Source organism: Chiloscyllium plagiosum, unplaced genomic scaffold (genome assembly GCF_037043375.1).
Source record: "Chiloscyllium plagiosum isolate Xiang-an unplaced genomic scaffold, Cpla_swu_hap1 HiC_scaffold_5, whole genome shotgun sequence".
In the NCBI taxonomy this organism is placed as follows: domain Eukaryota; kingdom Metazoa; phylum Chordata; class Chondrichthyes; order Orectolobiformes; family Hemiscylliidae; genus Chiloscyllium; species Chiloscyllium plagiosum.
Window position 1 is genome coordinate 25358662 of NW_028270143.1, and position 20142 is coordinate 25378803.

General features: G+C 45.3%; 1 long non-coding RNA gene across 4 annotated transcripts in view; it reads right to left on the reverse strand.

Moving 5' to 3' along the window:
• The window catches only part of LOC122549784 (uncharacterized), a 33582-nt gene extending 13940 nt beyond the window's left edge, over positions 1-19642 (reverse strand). For 3 of the 4 annotated variants that reach the window (XR_015757089.1, XR_015757088.1, XR_015757086.1), the window contains exons 1-3: positions 19068-19295; positions 18853-18959; positions 14285-14384 (exon numbers count right to left, since the gene is read on the reverse strand). This is a non-coding gene — a long non-coding RNA (uncharacterized LOC122549784). Of the gene's footprint in view, positions 1-14284; positions 14385-18852; positions 18960-19067; positions 19296-19596 lie in introns of those variants that run through there. The other variant, XR_015757087.1, reaches the window with a different exon arrangement.
• Between the last annotated feature and the right edge of the window lie 500 nt (positions 19643-20142).

Here is a 20142-nt window from a genome sequence, read left to right on the forward strand (position 1 = left end):
AGGTTGGAGACCTGTGACCAGTGGGGTGTCACAAAGGATCGGCGCTGGATTCACTAATTTTCATAATTTATATAAATGATTTGGATGTGAACATAGAAAATATTGTTAGTAAGATGACATCACAATTGGAGGTGTAGTGGATAGTGAAGAGGGTTATCTCAGATTACAATGGGATCTTGATCAGATGGTTGAGGACTGGCAGATGGAGTTTAATTTAGATAAATGTGAGGTGCTACATTTGGAAAAGCAAATATTAGCAGGATGTATACACTTAATGGTAAGGTCCTCGGGAGTGCTGCTGAACAAAGAGACTTTGGAGTGCAGCTTCATAGCTCCTTGAAAGCAGAATCGCAGGTAGATAGGATAGTGAAGAAAGTGTTTAGTATGCTTTCCTTTATTGGTCAGAGCACTGAGTATAGGAGTTGGGAGGTCATATTGCGGCTGTACAGGACATTGGTTAGGCCACGCTTGGAATATTGCATGCAATTCTGGTCTCCTTCCTATCAAAACAATATTGCGAAACTTGAAAGGGGTCAGAGAAGTATTACAAGCATGTTGCCAGGGTTGGAGGATTTGAGCTACAGGGAGAGGATGAATACACTGTTTTCCCTGGAGCATCAGAGGCTGATGGGTGACCTTATAGAGGTTTATAAAATCAGTAGGGGCATGGATAGGGTAAATACACAAGGTATTTTCCCTGTGGTGGGGAGGAGGCACGATGGGGGATGGAAGACAGAGGGGGGAAACCGAGAGGGGAGGGTGACCGTTATTTTGTAGATTACAACACAACCCTGTTCCTGTTTTCTCCCTATCCCCTTCAATCCCTCTGAAGGGCTCAGAACAAGTGCACAGTCCTTGGAAAGTAGAGCTTCAGGGTGATCAAGTGCTGAAAGTTGCATTTGGGACGCTGACCTTTATTGTTCTGTGCACTTATCAATAAATGGACCTGGGTTCAATTCCACTGTCCTGGATTCATGTCTGTGGCCACAGACACGCCTGTCTCTGACCCTGACTACTGGATCCCCTGTCACTATAGTTCTGCCATTCTCCTTCCTCCAGTTCTGTGCAGCGGAGCTATCTGTGGTGTCATGAATCTGGCTGTTGTTGATTTCCCCTGAGAGGCCACCCCCCCCCACCCCCCCTCACCCCCCACCCCCTTATAGAATCCCAAGCGGTGCACAATATCTGTATGAGAAGGGAATAACCGCTGGGGAGTCCTGCACTTCCTTCCTGAGCCTTTTACTTGATCTGATGGTCACCCATTCCCTTTCTGCCTGTGTAACCAGCTCACTAAACATGCTGTCCATAACATTCTCAGTATCGCAGATTCTCAACAGTGAGTCCACTCTCAGCTCCAGGTCTGAAAAGCAGTTTCCCAGTAGATGCAGATGGACACACTTCCTGCACACATAGCCGTCAGGGACACTGAAAGCGTCCCTTATTTCCCATATTGTACAAGAGGAGCACACTATAGGTCTGAGGGCTCCTGTCACAACGTCTCTCGAGTTTCAGATCGTTACTCTCATTAACAGAATTTAAATGAGCTAGCAACCTTTCTTCACTTCAAACATTTCCATTATAATCTAAAGCTCTGATCTTTACTTTTGCTGACATTTTATACTTTTAAAAACTTTTTAAAAACTCAGCAGGTTTCACTTACAAACTGCCTGTTCCGATTGGGACCATGTGAATTTCTGAATAGCCTGAACTATAACTGAAGCTGAGGTTCACCTTCTCCCTGTCTGACCTCGCTCTGTCTACACCCAACTCCAAAACACACTCATTGAGCCAAGCAGCCCTCACAGTGCAGCCCTGTCATTTTCATTGTCTGCTCATACCTACACTGCCCTCAGCCTCCTGTACTGTTCCAATGCACCTCAATAGGAGCTCAAAAACAACATCTCATCTTTCAATTCAGCCCTTTGTAACTCCAGAGTCAACATAGACTTCTGCAGTTTCTGGATGAACAGACAGTTGTCAGAATCTGGGACATTCCACCTGAAATGGTGCTGGAATTTGAGTCCATAAGGAATTTTAATGAGAAGTTTGCAGGGAATTGAAAATAAGGAGTTTACAGGTTAACATCATGAAGTGGGTGACTGGGACCAATCTGACAGGTCCTACAAAGAGACTAGGTGTAATTTGGATAAATCTGTGCTCCCTCTCAGGGCAATATCTCCTTCCTCAGCTGCAGAGCACAAACCTTAGGGTGATCCAACCACTAATTTGAACATCTTTCTGCTTTTTACTTGAAAAATAATAGATACTTTCCCACAGACAGTACAGACACACCTTTCTCCTTCCACAGTTAATGTCAATAGTATTCAGATCCTGATGACCCTGCTGACGATAGAAAATTGCTTTTGAGATCTCTGTCTCAATTATTCTTAATTAATATCCTATAAAATGAAATCACAAAAAAGCTCACAGTCAATGCAAGATGAATAGTGAAGGCAAACACTTCTCTTGGTGTGTGTTTGATGTGTCAATGCCCCTCTTCAAATCACCCCTTCCCCACCCAGGAAGAGGACATGTCCATGCGCCTTGCTGTACCTTGCACCCAATAAAGATGGCGACCATAACCCAGGACCTATCACTGTCTGAGGGCCACAGCCATTTTCCCATTTGCTGTAAACGTGGGACCAAGAGTTTCTAATTCAGGCCTAACTACCTGTTCAGAGTGTAAATAAACCCTCCTAGTCTAAACTGGATCCAACTCCCCTTTCCCGTTTTCTCCTCCTGCACACACCAAGGGTCATTCTAGGTCCAGTAACCTTTCCTCAGAACCGACGGCAGCTGGGAAAATTAGAATCCCTACAGCGTGGAAACAGGCCATTCAGCCCAACAAGTCCACACCCACCCTCTGAAGAGTTTCTCAACCAAACTCATTCCCCGACTCTATTATTCTACATTTCTTCTGAATAATGCACCTAACCTATACATCCCTGAGCACTACGGGAAATTTTGCTTGGCCAATTCACCTAACCTGCATATCTTTGGACTGCAGGAGATAGGGTTTAAAGAGTAAATAATAGGTGGGGACAGAGCCCAAAGAGAGACAGGAAAGACAAAGGAGTGGATAACAATCTGGCTGGGAGGGTGCATAGCTGTTAATGGAGGGCAGAGGAACCTGTGTCTGGCAGCATCTCAGTGGAGGTGCTGGAAATGGCAGCTGATGATCTAAGTTCTGCTGCAAAACAGACCCTGAGCTTCCAGTTGCCTGTCACTTTAACACACGAGTCTGTTCCCTGGCCAACATCTCGGTCCCATGCTTACCGCAGTGTTCCAGTGAAGCTTGATGCAAGCTGGCAGAACACTCCAGAAACATACCAAAACACCCCGTATTTCAAGGACTGCAATTTCCCCTCCCATGTGGTCAACAATACTCTCCAGTCCATCTCCACTTCCCACACCTCGCCAACTGCCAACAAGGATAGAATCCCCCAGTTCTCACCTTTCACCCAGATACAATGCATCATCCTCCGCCATTTCCACCACCTACAATCAGATCCCACCAGAGGTATATTTCCATCTCCATTCCTTTCAGCATTCCACAGAGACCATTCCCTGTGAATTCCAAGTAAGATCCATGCTCCCCAACAACCCCACTCCCAGCCCCTTCACTTGCCAATGCAAGAGGTGTAAAACCTGTGCCCACACCTCCTCCTTCACCTCCAAAGGACCGTTCCACATCCAGCAGAGATTTTCCTGCACATCCAAACACCTCACCCATTACGGCCTTTGCTTTCGACGTGGTCTCCTCTCCACTGGGGAGTCAGGACACCAACTTGCGGAATGTTTCAGGGAACATTTCTGCGATGCATGCACTAATCAACGCCACCATCCTGTGGCCGACTACTTCAACTTCCCCACCCACTCCACCAAGGACATGCAAGTCCTGGGCCACCTCCACCACGAAATCCCAGCCACCCGACGCCTGGAGGAAGAAAACCTCATCTTCCACATTGGGACCCTTTAACCACAGAATCAAGGTTTCCTCATCTCCCCTCCCCTGCCTTATCCCAAATCCAACCCTCCAACTCGACACCACCCTCTTGAACTGTCCCACCTGTCCATCTTCCTTCCAATTATCCACTCCACTCTCTCTCCATTACCCTCCACCTACATCAACCTATTGCTTTCCTAGCTCCCTTCCCACCAACCGCACACATCCCTCTTATTTATCTCTCAACCCTCTTACTACTCCCCCTCCCCCTCCAATCCCGGCATTCCTGATGAAAAGAATATGCCCAAAACGTCGATTCTCTTGCTCCTGAGATGCTGCCTGACCTGCTGTTCTTTTCCAGTGCCACACGTTAACGCAAGCTGGAAGAACACCACCTCATATTCTACTTGGGGACCCTGCACCCATCTAGCCCCAGTATCAAATTCAATAATTGTAGGTCCTGAATTCTCCAATGTCCTAGCGCACTAGCCTCTTAACCCACATACCAGGCCTTGGTATTACATAGCCTACCATTACACACTACCTATGGTTAGCCACTAACAGTCCCCATAAACAGCTATTCACCCTCCCCCAGCCAGATCGTTATCCACTCCATTGTCCAACTGCTCCCATCTCTTTGCACTCTATCACCACCTAACATTTACTCCTTAACCCCTATCTTCTGCATATAAATCGACATTTCTTTTCAGTAACATCAGTTATGAGGAAGGGTCAGTGGATCCAAACATTAACTCTGATTTCTCTTCACAGATGCTGCCAGACCTGCTGAGCTTTACCAGTACCTTTTGGTTATTGTGAGAGATTTACAGCATCCGCAGTTCTTTTGGTTCTAATTTACCAGGAATTTCTAATTCAGGTCTAGCAGCCTAAAACTGTGCGTTTATAAACCCTCCCAGTCCACAATAGCTCCATTTCTTCCCCAGACTTTGCAGTCTCTCCCACTCCCTTCACACTCACTAGGTCCCCCCTCACCGTGACACTGCGCCTGCACAGCTCATGGCCACGTGTTGGCCTGCTGGACCCACCCCAATTCACTCCCATTGGCTGGAGGATCACGCCAATTCTCCTATTGGTCTGAAGTTGCTGTCAATCACCTGGGCCCCATTGTGACATGAGTGGGCTCCGCCCAAGAGCATCGGATGCTGAGGGTTGACCTCATAGAGCTTTATAAAATCATGAGGAGTATGGATGGGAAAAATAGACAAGGTCTTTTCCCTGGGGCGGGAGAGTCTAGAACGAGAGGGTGTAGGGTTTAAGGTGAGAGGGGAAAGATTTAAAAGGGACCCAAGAGGCAACTTTTTTCACACTGAGATTGGTGTGTGTATGGAATCTTCTGTTCAGGGAAGTGGTGGAGGCTGGTACAATTACACCATTTGGCATCTAGATGGGTATGTGAATAGGAAGGGCGTACAGGGATATGTGCCAAGTGTTGGCAAATGGGACTAGATTAGGTTGGGATATCTGGTTGGCATGGACCAGTTCGACCAAAGGGTCTAATTCCATGCTGTATGTCTCTATGACTCTGCCCTGGGATGATCTTCAACATTCACAGTGAATGGGGCAGTAACACAGAGCACAGGGATTTGGGGCTATTCAGCCCATTGGGGCTGTACTCTTCCCCCTCTGGAGATGGTGCCAGTCTATCCCAACTCACCTCCCATTTGTCTGTAGCCCTCCAAATCCTTCCTTAAAAAAGTTAAATTCCAAATTTTCCTTGACAATAACTACTGAATCTGCATCCAGCTGTCGGTCAATCTGTTCCAGATGCTCAGAACTTAGTGAGTAAAATAATCTTCACATTTTTAACCTGCATTATTTGCCAGTTACTGAAAGGTAGTTACTAAAAATTGTGGCGTTAATAATTTCTCCCTCTGTCTCTCTGTAAATTAAATATCCTGGAAACAAATCTGCTCCTGGTCGAAATCACTGCCTAACCTTCTCAGCTCCAAGGAGAATTATCTGATCTTCTGCTAACTCTCCAACAAAGAGAAACCCATCTTAATTTTAGTAGTGCCATAAAGATGTACAGCAGAGAAACAGACCCTTCGATCCAACTTGTCCTTGCCGACCAGATATCCTAAATTAATCTCAACCCATATGCCAGCTCTTGGCTATATCCTTCTAAACTTTTGCTAATCACATACAACATCTCAAAGGCATAATTGGGTAATTGTACCAGCCTCCACACTTCCTCTGGCAGCTCATTCCATACACGTACCATGTTCAGCTGGAAAACATTGCCCTTTAGATCCCTTTTAAATCTTTTCCCTCACACCTGAAGCCTGTGCCCCCAAGCTTTGGACTCACATATCCTGGGAAGTAAGACCCTGGAATTTCACCCTACCCATGCCCCTCACAATTGTATCCGATGCTCCAGGGAAAACAGCCCCAGCCTATTCACCTTCTACCTATATAGCTCAAACCCTCAACCCTGGCAACATTCTTGCGGATCTTTTCCGAACCCTTTCAAGTTTCACAATATCATTCCAATAGCAGGGAGACCAGGACTGAAAGCAGAATTCCAGAATTCAATGTGCTGTGCAGCAGCAAAATGACGTCCCAACTCCACTACTCAATGCACTGACCAGTAAGGCAAGTACACCAAACACCTTCTTCACTACCCTTCCTATGATTCCACTTTCAAGGAACTATGAACCTGCACTCCAAGGTCTCTTTATTCAGCAACATTCCCCAGGACCTTCCCATTAAGTGTATAATTCCTGCCCTCATTTGCTTTTACAAAATGGAGCACCTCATATTTATCTGAAATAAACTCGATCTGATAATCCTCAGCCCATTTGATTGAAGTCCCATTGTACTCTGAGGTAACCTTCTTTGCTGTCCAGTGCGCCTCCAATTTTGATGTCTACTGTAAACCCACTAACTATACCTCATATATTCACATAGAAATCACTGATATAAATGATGACAAGCAATGGACCCAGCACCGATCCTTACACCATATTGCTCATCACAGGCCTCCAGTCCGAAAAGCACTACCCTCCGTCTCCAACCTTCCAGCCAATTTGTATCCAAATAGCTGATTCTCTCTGTATCCCATGGTGTCTAACTTGCTAACCAGTCTATCATGTGGAACCTTTTTGAATGTCTTTCTGAAGTCCAAGTTAATGATTTATGTATAAAGCCATGCTGACTAAACCTTATCACTTCTTGCCTTTCCAATTACATGTAAACCTGTCCTTCAGAATTCCTTCCAACACCTTGTCTGCCACTAACTTCAGGCTCACCAGTGTATTGTTCCCTGGCCTTTCCTCATCACCTTTCTCAAATAATGGCGCCTGTCTTGCAGCACCTAACCTGTGGCTATCGGTGATAGAAATATCTCAGCGAGGGGCCCGGCAGTCACTTCCCTAACTTCCCACAAAGATTTGGGATACACCTGATCAGGTCCCACAGATTTACTCAGCTTTATGTATCAGACATCCAGTACAACCTCCTCTATAATATGGACAGTTGTCAAGTTATCACGATTTATTTCTCCAAAGTCTCTCGCTTCCATATCCTCTTTCACTAAAAGCTGACATGAAATCCTCAGATAGTATCTCTCTCACCTTCTGTGGTTCCACAGACAGCCTTGTTGATCTTTGAAGGTCTCTATTCTCTGCCTGGTTACTCTTTTGTCCTTAGGTGTTTTGTAGAATTTCTTTGGATTGTCCTTAAAATCTCATGTATCGTTTTTGCCCTCCTGTTTTCCCTCAAGTGTACTCCTACTGCCCCTATACTCCGAGGGATTCACTCAAACCCAGCTGTCTGTACCTGCCATATCCCTTCTTCATCTTTTTGACCAGACCCTCAATTTCTCTAGACACACAGCATTCTCTACACCTACCAGACTTGGCCTTAACAGGAACATACTGTCTATGTACTTTTGTTGTCTCATTTTCACAGGCCTATGGAGGCAATGGCATATGAGGACATGGAAACAGTCATTCTTAGTAAAGAGGCAGTGTTGGGAAAGATAACAGCCCAAAAGTACATGGGTCCCCGTGACCAGGGGACTAAAAGAGATGGTGATGGTTATGCTGCAGCTGTGCAGGGTGCTGGTGAGGCCACACCTGGAGTACTGTGTACAGGTTTGATCTCCTTACATCAGCAAGAATGTACTGGCACTGGAGGGGGTGCAGAGGAGGGTCACTAGTTTGAGTCGGGAGTTGAGAGGGTTGGTGTATGTGGAGAGACTGAATAGACTGGGACTATACTTGTTGGAATTTAGAAGAATGGGAGGTTGTATTGGAAAAACTAAAATTAAGAAGGGAATAGGTAAGATAGAAGCAGGGAGGTTATTTCCACCGGGGAGGGGGGGGGGGGGGGGGGGGGGGGGGGGCAACCTAGAGAGCATAGCGTCAAAATAAGGGGGTATCTGATTTAGGATAGAGTTGAGGAGGAACTTCTTCAGCTAAAGGGTTATGAATCTGTGGAATTCCCTGCTGAGTGTAGCAGTTGACATTATCAACTTGAATGTCTTTAAGGCAAAATGTAGATTTGCAAACAGGAAAGGAATTAAGGATTATAGTGAGAGAGCAGGAATGTGGAGCTGAGGCCATGAAAAGATCAGCCCTGACCTTACTGAATTGCAGTGCAGGCTTGAGGGGCCAGATGGCCTACTCCTGCTCCTATTCCTTCTGTTCTTATGTTCCCACTTTCCAGCCGTCCCTTTATCTGGGGGTTGCAAAGAAATATTGAAAGTTCTCACCTTGTACTGTCAAAATTCACCTTTGTTCAATTTTGAACACCAACTTTTAGATCTGGTCTATTATTTTCTGCAACTATTTTAAAACTAGTAGAATTATCGTCAGAGAATCCCAAGTGTGGAAGCAGGCTATTCGGCCCATCACATCCACACTGACCCTTAGATCCTCCTACCTTACCTTTGTGATGCTGCATTTCCCATGGCCAATCCCCCTAGCCTGCACATCCCTGAACACTGTAGGCAATTTCCCATGGCCAATCCACCCAACCTGCACATCCCTGAAAACTATGGGTAATTTCACATGGCCAATCCACCCAACCTGCACATCCCTGAAAACTATGGGTAATTTCACATGGCCAATCCACCCAACCTGCACATCCCTGAAAACTATGGGCAATTTCACATGGCCAATCCACCCAACCTGCACATCCCTGAACAATATGAGCAATTCAGCCTGGATTATCCACCCAACCTGCATATCTTTGGACTGTGGGAGGAAACCAGAGAACCCGGACGAAACCCACACAGACAACCTCAATAAGGTGATCATCCTGTTCTTATTTCCCAGTTCCACCCAAGTAAGTTCACCGGGCGAACTCCCATGAATATCCTCCCTAAGCACAACAATAATGTTATCCCTAATCAAAAACACCATTCCACCTTCTCTCTTATCCCCCTTTCTATCCTTCCTCTTACATCTATTCCCTGGAACATTAAGCGCCCTGTCCTTTTCAACTTAAGCCACGTTTCTGTAATACCCACTATATCCCAGTCCCATTTTCAAAACCATATCTTAAGCTCATCTGCTTTCCCTGTCAAACCTCTTGCATTGAAATAAATGCAGTGCAGTGCTATCAAAAGGACAGACTGATGGGCAGAGGGGGTGGGATGGCCCTGTTGGTGATGGATGACGTTTTGCCCCTTGAGAAGGGGGAGACACAGAATCAGGAGATGTAGAGTCAGATTGGAGGTTGGCTAATGTTGTCCCACTTTTCAAGAGAGGTGGGAGAGAGAAAACAAGGAATTATAGACCAGTTAGCCTGATGTCAGTAGTGAGAAAGATGCTGGAGTCAATTATAAAAGATGAAATTATGGCTCATTTGGATAGCAGTAATAGGATTCGTCAGAGTCAGCATGGATTTACAAAGGGGAATATACTGACTTGGATTGAAAATTGGCTGGCCGACAGGAAGCAAAGAGGAGTGATAAACGCTTCCTTTCGGAATGGCAGGCAGTGACTAGTGGGGTGCTGGGACCGCAGCAGTTTCCAATATACATTAATAATATAAATGAATATATTAAAAGTAATATTAGCAAATTTGCTGATATCAGAAAGCTGGATGGCAGGGTGAAATGTGAGGAGGATGTTATGAGAATACAGGTTAACTTGGACAGGCTAGGTGAGTGGACGGATGCATAGCAGATGCAGTTTAATGTGGATAAATGTGTGGTTATCCGCTTTGGAGCCAAGAACAGGAAGGCAGATTACTATCTAAAAGGAGTCAAGTTTGGTAAAGGGGAAGTACAACGAGATCTAGGTATTCTTGTACACCAGTCAATGAAAGCAAGCATGCAGGTACAGCAGGTAGTGAAGAAAGCTCACTGCATGCTGGGCCTCATAACAAGAGGAATTGAGTATAGGAGCAAAGAAGTCCTTCTGCAGCTGTACAGGGCCCTGGTAAGACCGCACTGGAATTTTTGTGTGCAGTTTTGGTCTCCACATTTGAGGAAGAGCATTGTGGCTATTGAGGGAGTGTTGGGTAGGTTCATGAGGTCAATTCCTGGAATGGCGGAATGATCATATGTTGAAAGATTGGATTGACTGAGCTTGTATACACTTGAGTTTAGAAGAATGAGAGAGGATCTGATTGAGACCTACAAGATTATTAAAGGTTGGACACTCTGGAGGCAGGAAGCATGTTTCCACGGATGGGTGAGTCCAGAACCAGAGGACACAGTTTAAAAATAAGGGAAAGGCCATTTAGAACAGAGTTGAGGAGAAATGTCTTCACCCAGAGAGTAGTGGACACATGGAATGCTCTGCTCTAGAAGGCAGTGGAGGCCAAGTCTCTGGATACTTTCAAGGAAAGAGATGATTAGAGCTGTTAAAGATAATGGAATTAAGTGTTATGGAGATAAGACAGGAACAGGATACTGATTGTGGACGATGAGCCATGATCATAATGAATGGTGGTGCTGACTCAAAGGGCAGAATGGCCTATTCCTGCACCTATTGTCTATTGTACATTGTCAGTCCTACCTCATTCTGTGCCTTGCTGTTGCCTGTCTAACTTCTCAACTGTACCAGCCTCAGACTTACCTCCTTTCTCACTATCTCTTTAGGTTTACCCCCACTCCCTCACTGGCTTAATGCCTCCCGAGTAGCACTAGCAAATCTCCCTGCTTGGATATTAGACACCTTCCAATTCAGGTGTAATCCATCCTTCTTATGCACATCAATTCTACCCCAGCAGAGATTCCAATGATCCAAAAATGTAAATCCTTCTCCACTGTATCAGATTCTTGGCCACGCATTCATCTGCTCTACCCTGCTATTCCTACTCTCACTAGCATGTGGCACCGGGAGTAATCCAGATATTACTACCCACAAGGACCTGCTTATTATCCTCCAGGCTAATTTGCTATATTCTCTCATCAGGACTTCATCCTTTTCTCTTATGTCATTGGTACCAATGTACAGCGACCTCCCACTGATCATTCTCCCCTTTCAGAATATTCTGCACCCTCGGAGCCATCCTTCACCCAGACAGTCGGGAGGCACCACCCTATTCTGATGTCTCACTGTCAGAAACCGCAGTCTGTGCTGCAGACTAGAGAGCCCCCTATCACCCTCGATCGCGTGGAACCTGATATACCTCACATTACACTAGTAACTTGTCTGTCAGTGCGATATTCCCCTGAGAGTCTGTGACCCCCGACGCTTTCCAAAACAGTATACTTGTTTGAGATGGAAATAACCACAGGAGACTCCTGCACTACTTGCCCTCCACTCCTCCCTTTCCGAGAGGAAACCCATCTACCTGACTGGACTGGCAGTTTTCCTATCTTTCTGAAACTGCCACCTATCTACCTGCAACTCTATGTTCATGGAAATATGAACCTGCACTACAAGATATCTTTGTTCATCAACACTATCTAGGAATTTGCCACTAAGTGTATCAGTTCTGTTAAGATTTGCTTTTCCAAAATGCAGCATATCACATTTATCTGAATTAAACTCCATCTGCCACTTCTCACCCATCTGAACAACATCCTGTTGTAATCTGAGGTAACCTGCTTCGCTGTCCACTATACCTCCAATTTTTGTGTCATCTGCCAACTTACTAACTATACCTCCTATGCGCATATCTAAATCACATATATAAACGACGAAAAGTAGTGGACCCAGCACTGATCCTTGTGGCATTCCACTGGTCACATGCCTCCAATCTGAAAAACAACCCTCCACCACCACCCTGCCTTCTACATTTGAGCCAGTTCTGTATCCAAACGGCTAGTTCTCCGTGTATTCCATGAGATCTAACCTTGCTAACCAGTCTTCCATGGGGAATCTTGTCGAGCGCCTTACTGAATTCCATAGATCATGTCCACCTCTCTGCCCTCATCAATCCTCTTTGATACATCTTCAAATCACTCAATCAATTTTGTGAGGCATGATTTCCCACGCACATAGTCATGCTGACTATCACTAATCAGTCCTTGCTTTTCAGAATACACACGCATCTTGTTCCTCAGGATTCCCTCCAACAACTTGCCCAGCATCAATGTCAGGCTCACTAGTCGATAGTTCCCTGGCTTGTCCTTACCACCTTTCTTAAATAGTGGCACCACGTTAACCAACCTCTAGTCTTTCAGCATCTCACCTGTGACAATCGATGATACAAATATCTCCGCAAGAGGCCCAGCAATCACATTCCCAGCCTCCCAGAGTTCTCGGGTTCACCTGATCAGGTGCTGGGGATTAACCAAGCTTTACGGGTTATAAGACACCCAGCACGTCCTCTTCTGTAAGATGGACATATTCAACATGTCGACATCTATTTCCCCACATTCTATATTGCCCATGTCCTTCTCCACAGTACACACTGATGCAAAATATTCAGTTAGTATCTCTCCCATCTCCTGCGGCTCCACGCATAGGCTACCTTACTGATCTTTGAGGAGCCCTATTCTCTCTCGAGTTACCCTTTTGTTCTTAATGTATTTATAAACACCCTTGGGATTATTCATAACCCTATTTGCCAAAGCTATCTCATGTCCCCTTTTTGCCCTCCTGATTTCCCTCTTAAGTATATTCCTACTGTCTTTAATGCTCAGGGTTTTTTGGGATTTTTGGATTGGAATAAATGCAAAATATTACATCTTGATAAAACAAACGAGGGCAGACTTACACTAATTAAAAAAAGGGCCTCGAGTAGTGATATGGAACAAAGAGGCCGAGGGGTTCGGGTCTTTCAAGTCTGTGTCACATGTAGACAGGGTGGTTAAGAAGGTGCTTAGCACACTTGCCTTCATTGCTCAGACCTTTGAGTACAAGAGTTGGGACGTTATTTTGGATGTTGGTGAGGCCTTTCTGGAATTCTGTGTCCAGTTCTGGTCATGCTGATATCGGGAGGACATTATGTAGTTGGAACGGATTCAGAGGGGATTTACCAGGATGTTGATGGGAATGGATAGTTTGAATTATAAGCAGAGGCTGGATAGGCTGCGACATCTTTCACTGGCGCGCAGGAGGCTGAGGAGTGACCTTGTTAGACGTTTCTCAAATCATGGAGGGTTGGTATCAGTAATGTGAACAGGTGTCCTTTCCAGGAAGGTACACGATTCAATACTGGGTGCATACCTTTTAAGGTGACAGCAGAACGGCTTTAAAAAGGCATTCGGGAATTTTTTTTTATTTTTGTTCAGACAATGGTTTATGTGTGGAATGAGCTATCAGAGGAAGTGGTAGTTGTGAATCAAATTACAATTTTAGGGTGGCACAGTGGCTCAGTGATTAGCACTGCTGCCAGGTCCCCAGGTTCAATTCCAGCTTTGGACAATTGTCTCTGTGGGACTTTCACATTCTCCCAGTGTCTGCATGGGTTTCTTCCAGGTGCTCCAGTTTCCTCCCTAATGAGAGAGCAGCCTTATGGTCTGGTAGGACAATGCTGCCTTTACCTTTTACACAGTGATGCCACTGTGTCTCTGGGATGGGGAGAGGGAATGCTGAAGGTAGTGGATGGGACACCACTCAGGCACAATGCTTTGTCCTGGAGGATGTTCACTTTCTTTAATAGTGTTGGGGGCTGCACTGATGCAAGCAAGTGGAGAATGTTCCAACACAATCCTGATGTGTGCCTTATAGAGAGCAAACAGACATTGGGGAATCAGGGGTTTGGGGAAACTGAGGTGTTCTCCTTTTAGCAAAGGCAATTGAGAGGAGCTGTGGCAGAGGCGTTTAGAAAAGTTACACGTTATAATAATAAACCTTATACCCATCAGCTCATTATACAAGGATTACAGGACACACATTAAAGGTTTGGGAAGATTCAAAGGAGAACTTTTATGCAGCAAATGGGATTCAGATGGAATACAATACTCACACACAATGCAAATATCCAGGTCCTGATGAATTGACTAATTCAATCAGAGTTAGATGTTACAATGACTGAGATTACCATCTGAATGTCCACCTGTAGTATCCTGTAATACAAGTTTATAAAATCCATCACTGTCAGTTCAGATTAGAAACTTGCATCATCCCCTCCTCCTGGCCCAGGATGACTGGACACATTACCCCTTGTGGAGGTCAGCAGTCAGATCAGGTGGAAATCTATCTGGGTTTCTAGGAGTTTCCACCTTGGAATTTCATGCGACTAAACAGGGCAGATCTTTGACACATGGGACAGAATATTTCAAGAGTCAGTGAGATGTGGAGAGCAGGATTTGCTTTTTTTTTCCTTCTGTGCTGCCGCTGTGCCTCATCAATAAGACATGCGGTGTGAAAGGCTCATGCAGCTCGATGGGCAAGTTGCCTCCATTCTGACCAATGGGCAGCAAGCTCCTCCCATAGAGTATCTCTAAAAACAGAGCAACTCTGCATGCTTCACACTTCCCAATGCTCCCAGTAAATGGTTAGAAGAATGGGGGGGGGGGGGGGGGGACGGACACTCCTGGAAAAGGCATAACTGTAAAGTTCTAAGAGGATTGTGAAGAGAGAGAGATGCACAGGAGAAGGGGGCAACAAGTTGTCAGATGGAGTATAATTTGGGAAAAAGTGAAGTCGGTCATTTTGGAGGGGACAATAAAAGAACAGAGTGCTATTTACATGGTGGAAACTGTAGAAAGCTGCACCACAAAGGAATCTGGGGGTAATTGTGCAGGAAACACTGAAAGCTAGCAGATTCTGGGTCAGTCACGAAATCAAGGGTTCATTTCAGATTCATCAAGTTTAAGGTAACACCGACACGGGTAAGGGGTTTCAGTAGCAATGGAGCTGGGGTGAGGTGGAGACAATCAACATTTTAGAGATTGGAATTCCTGGTGTTTGTGATTGCGTAGATGTCTGATCAGAAGGTCACCTTGGGGTTACAGATATGACAGCAATGTTGTGAAGAGTCTAGTTCTATCTCAGACTGCACCCAGTGAGAGGGAGGGGCTCAGCAGTAAGGGAAAGGAATTTGTAATAGCAACTGAAGGTAATGGGTTTAACAGTAACAATGTTTCTTTGGAGGAAATTGCAGTTAATCGAGTAGTGGGAATATGATAAGCAATTTGGTAACTGAGTAACAGTGGAGCAATGGAGAGGGATGGTGGGGAGGGAGAGCTGGACATCGTCAGTGTACATGTGAAATCTCACACTGTGCTTTTGGACGATGTCACCTCCTGGCAGTGCGTAGGTGAGAAAGAGGAGGGACCAAGGATAGATCCTTGAGGGACACCAAATACAAGGAATTCAGAAAGGAAAGGGAAAGTGGAGATGGAGCAGGACTTACAAATGATGGGGAGGTCAAATGTTAGGTTTTTTTGCAGAATGAATGAGAAGGACATAACCAGAAAAGACAGACAGACAGAACAAGGAACAATATCTGTGAATTGGCGAGGGGGAGTGATGAGGAGGAAACAGAGTTGGAATGTCTGTAGTTTAGTGAGACTAGTAAAAGATCAAGATGAGCTCTGATAAGGCTTGACAAGAGACTGGAGAAAGATGTAAGTTTGGGACAAAAATCAGGAACACCATGTGAGACAGTTTGCCTCGGTGGGCTAGTGGGAGGGAGGGAAGCAGCAGAGGCAGCTGATTGGATTGTCTCAGTCTTAGTGACAGAGAAACTCAATGTGCTCCTTGCTCTTGTTGTTGGAGGGAAGGATGAAGGAGACAGGATGATGGACAGTGTTTTACAAAGAAACAAAACCAGGGTTAGTGATATTTAAAATGAGTGAAAAAACCTAATATATTTAACTTTTATCCAGAATATTAAAATGTACAACTGAAGTCTTTGTTCGAATCCCAGCTCGGCAGATTGTAGAATCTGAATTCAAGAAAAAATAACGAATTAGGAATCTCCTGATCTCCATGGAACCATTGTCAATGGCAAAAAATTCCTGCCAACCTGACAGTCACCCAACAAGCTACTCACTGTATTAATCACTGCAAAGTCTCAACAAAGGAATGAAACTGGATGGACCACTTGGCATCTAACAAGGCATTAGAAAATACAACCACAGAATCAGCCCTCTCGAATCTGCAACATCCTGCTCACTAACATCTGTTTTTTTTGGGCCAAAACGTGGCGAGCTGTCTCACAGACTAGTCAAGGAACAGCCTGACATAGTCATACTCACAGAGTAATCCCTTACAGATAATGGCCAGACACCACCATCACCATCCCTCGATAGAGAGTGTGATGATGGAAAAGCACAACATGTCAGGCAGCATCCAAGGAGCAGGAGAATCAACGCTTCGAGCCTAAGCCCTTCATCAGTCTGACCTGCTGGTTTTTTTCCAGCACCACACTCTCGACTCTGATCTCCAGCATCTGCAGTCTTCACCTTCTCCTGAAATCTCTGGATATGTCCTGTCACCCCAGCAGGACAGACCAGGCAGAGGTGATGGCACAGTAGTGTACACACAGGAACCATTTGCCCTGGGAGTACTCAGCATTGACTTTGGACACCAGGAAGTCTCATGGCTCCTGCTGATTACCACGTACCGTGCTCCCATAGCTGATGAATCAGTGCTCCTCCATATTGAACAACACTTGGAGGAAGCACTGAGGCAATAAAATGGTGACAAGCCTACTCTGGGTACAGGATTTCAATGTCCTCTACCAAGAGTAGCTCAGCAGCAGGATTACTGACTGAGCTGGACGGGTCCTCAAGGACATAGCTGCTCAACTGGGTTTGCAGCAGGCAGTAACGGAACCAGCAAGAGGGAAAAACATACTAGATCTTATCAGTATGAATCTGCCAGCTGCAAACGCATCTGTCCATGACAGTATCGGTAAGCGCGACCATCCCACAGTCTTTTTGGAGACAAAGCCTCACCTTAAAGTTGAGAAAAACCTCCATTGTGCTGAGTGGTACTATCACCATGCTTAATTGGACAGATGTAGGAACTCAAACTGGACCTCTCTGAGGCACTGTGGGATAACAACAGGAGCAGAACTGTACTCCAGCACAATCTGTAATCTCATGGGTTTGTAAATCCCGCACTCACCCATTACAATGGACAGGAAAGGAGGGCATGCCATGAGCAGCAGCAGGCATAGCAGCAGGCATACCTAAAAATGAAGTGCCAACCTGGTGAAGCTACCAAGCAGGACTATCTGCACATCAAACAGCATCAGCAGCAAGCAACAGAACTAAGTGATCCCACAATCAGTGGATCAGATCAGAGTTCTGCCACACCCAGTTGTGAATGGCAATGGACAATAAACAACTCGTTGCAGGAAGCACCACAGATATCCCCACCCTTACTGATGGAGGGGTTTCATACATCCATGCAAAAGATAAGATGGCAGCATTTACAGCAATCTGCAGCCAGATGCAAAGTGAGATGATCCATCTCAGCCTTCTCCAGTGGTTCCTAACATCACAGATGTGAGCTTTAAGCCAGTTCAATTTAGTTCGAACAATATCGAGAAATGGTTAAGTAGTGTAAAGACTATGGGTCCTGCTAACATTCTGGCAATAATACTGATGGCTTGTGCTCCAGAACTTGCCACCCACCAAGCCACGGACCGCTCCAGCACTGGCATCTACCGACAATGTGGAACATTGCCCAGGGATGTTCAACACAAAAACACAGGGCAAATCCAACCCAGCCAATTTCCCTCTGTCAGTCCACACTCGATCAGCAGTAAAGTAATGGAAGTAGTCATCAACAGGGCTATCAAGCAGCAGCTGCTCAGCAACAGCCAGCTGAGCGACACTCATTTTAGGCTCCACCATGGCCACTCAGCTCCGGATTGTGTTACATCCCTGATTCACAACCTGACAACCAGCTGAATCCCAGAGGTGAGGTGAGAGTGACAGCCCGGTCCCACTCCAACACCACTATTTCTAGCTGATTCCACCCTCATCTCAGCTCATATACTGAAACTCTCATCCATCGTGTGTTATCTCCAGACTTAATTATCCAAACACACTCCTGGCCAGCTTCCCAAATTCAACCTCCCTGTAATCTCAAGAAAAATTGAGATCACCCACGTGCTCACTTCTCCCCAAACATGTTCATCCATCAAAAGACAACAACAATTTCAAATTCTCATTCTTGATTTGATTCCTGGCTGTTATCATCCCCAGCTCCCTGCACTACACATCCTTTGAGACCTCGACAACTCATTTTCTTCGAGTCTCCCAACGATTTGTTAATTCATTACTTCAACTGTGTGGCTGATTCTACAGTTACTAAAGCAACATGGTCTGGAATTTTCAGACAAAACCTCACAGGTCTGCTTTCCACCTTTAAGAAATCCCTCAAAACCTGCTTTTTGGCAATGCTTTTGGTCATCTGACCTAAAATCTCCATCTCTGGCCTTATATCTAAAGTTCTCAATAGTATTTTTGTGAAATTATAAGCATGATAATAAAACTACAAACTGTTCTTGATTTGGACATTATCTTCAAATAATCACTGTTGATGTAATGAATAATCTGTAATGTCTCTTACCCAACCACATTGTGGGAGCACCTTCACCACATAAACTGCAGCTGTACAAGGAAGTCAAACATCACACTCTCCACAGGCAACAGGGCTTTGGCATTAATCACTGGTATCTGTGGAAGGAGAAACACAGTTGATGTTTCAGGGAGTGCAAAATGGATCACAGGGAATGAAAATGGTGCAGAATTTGATAGTCAGAAATGGAAGGAAAATACACTTGCTTGTTGGAAAAAAGAATTCTTGACTGTCAAAAATATTCAAGAAAAAAGTAATCTGATAATAGAGCAGCACATGGTCAGGGCTGGGCCGCAGTGAAAAACTCATTTGCAAAGGGTCTATAAAAGTAATAATACAGTAGTAAACAGACAAAAAAATGCACCCATGGTTCGAGACTGAGGAAGCTAGATATTGACAAAGTGGTCATGAGGGAGCCCAGAGGTGAATCAGAGCAGTATTGGCTGCGATGATCCCAATGACTCTATACTAGAGAAAGGCTGCACATTCGCCTGGCTGCACCTTGCCCCCTAAAAAGATGGCGGCGGTGCACGTGTCCAATGAATCGTTGCCCCGAATAAAGATGGCGGCGCTCACTCAGGCCTGCAGCCGCGCTGAGGCCATTCCTCATTTACTGCAAACACGGGACTGGGAGGTTCAAATTTGTGTTTTCCGACGTGCACAATGTGTTTGTAAAACCTCTCCGCTCATGGCAACACAGTTTTCTCCCATTTCCCTGTTTATTTCTTTCCTTACCGTATCCTTTCTCTCCATAACTTCCCGAGCATTCATTACAGCGACTCTGCGCCGCGAGTGAGGGTGATCACATGGTTTAGTTTAGCTCCGCCCTTCTTTCACTTTGGTTGGAGGACCAACATCCCGCTAGGTCCTCCAGCTCCGCCCACCATCCTTTCATTGGTCCGATGCTGACATCAATCACTCGGGGGTCCCTTTGTTGGCTAGAGCATGCGCAGTGTGTCCTGCTTTAGCTGATATGTTGGGTAATGTGATGGGAGAGTTTGCTGAGGGTAAGAATTCCCTTTGTGTGAGCTCAGCAGTAGATTTCCTATATTCATGGAGGGAATTGCCTTCCTACTCATGACTATATAGCTGTGACTGATGAATTAATGCCATCTGAACCAGTACATAAACACCCCATTTTCACATCTGAGATCTTTAGCACATTGTATCACGCTCTTCTTTGGAGACAAAAAAACATGAAATGGAGCCTCAAGGAATAGGAGCAGGCTTAGGGCATTCATTCCCTTCAGCTTGTTCCCCCATTCTATCAGATCATGGCTG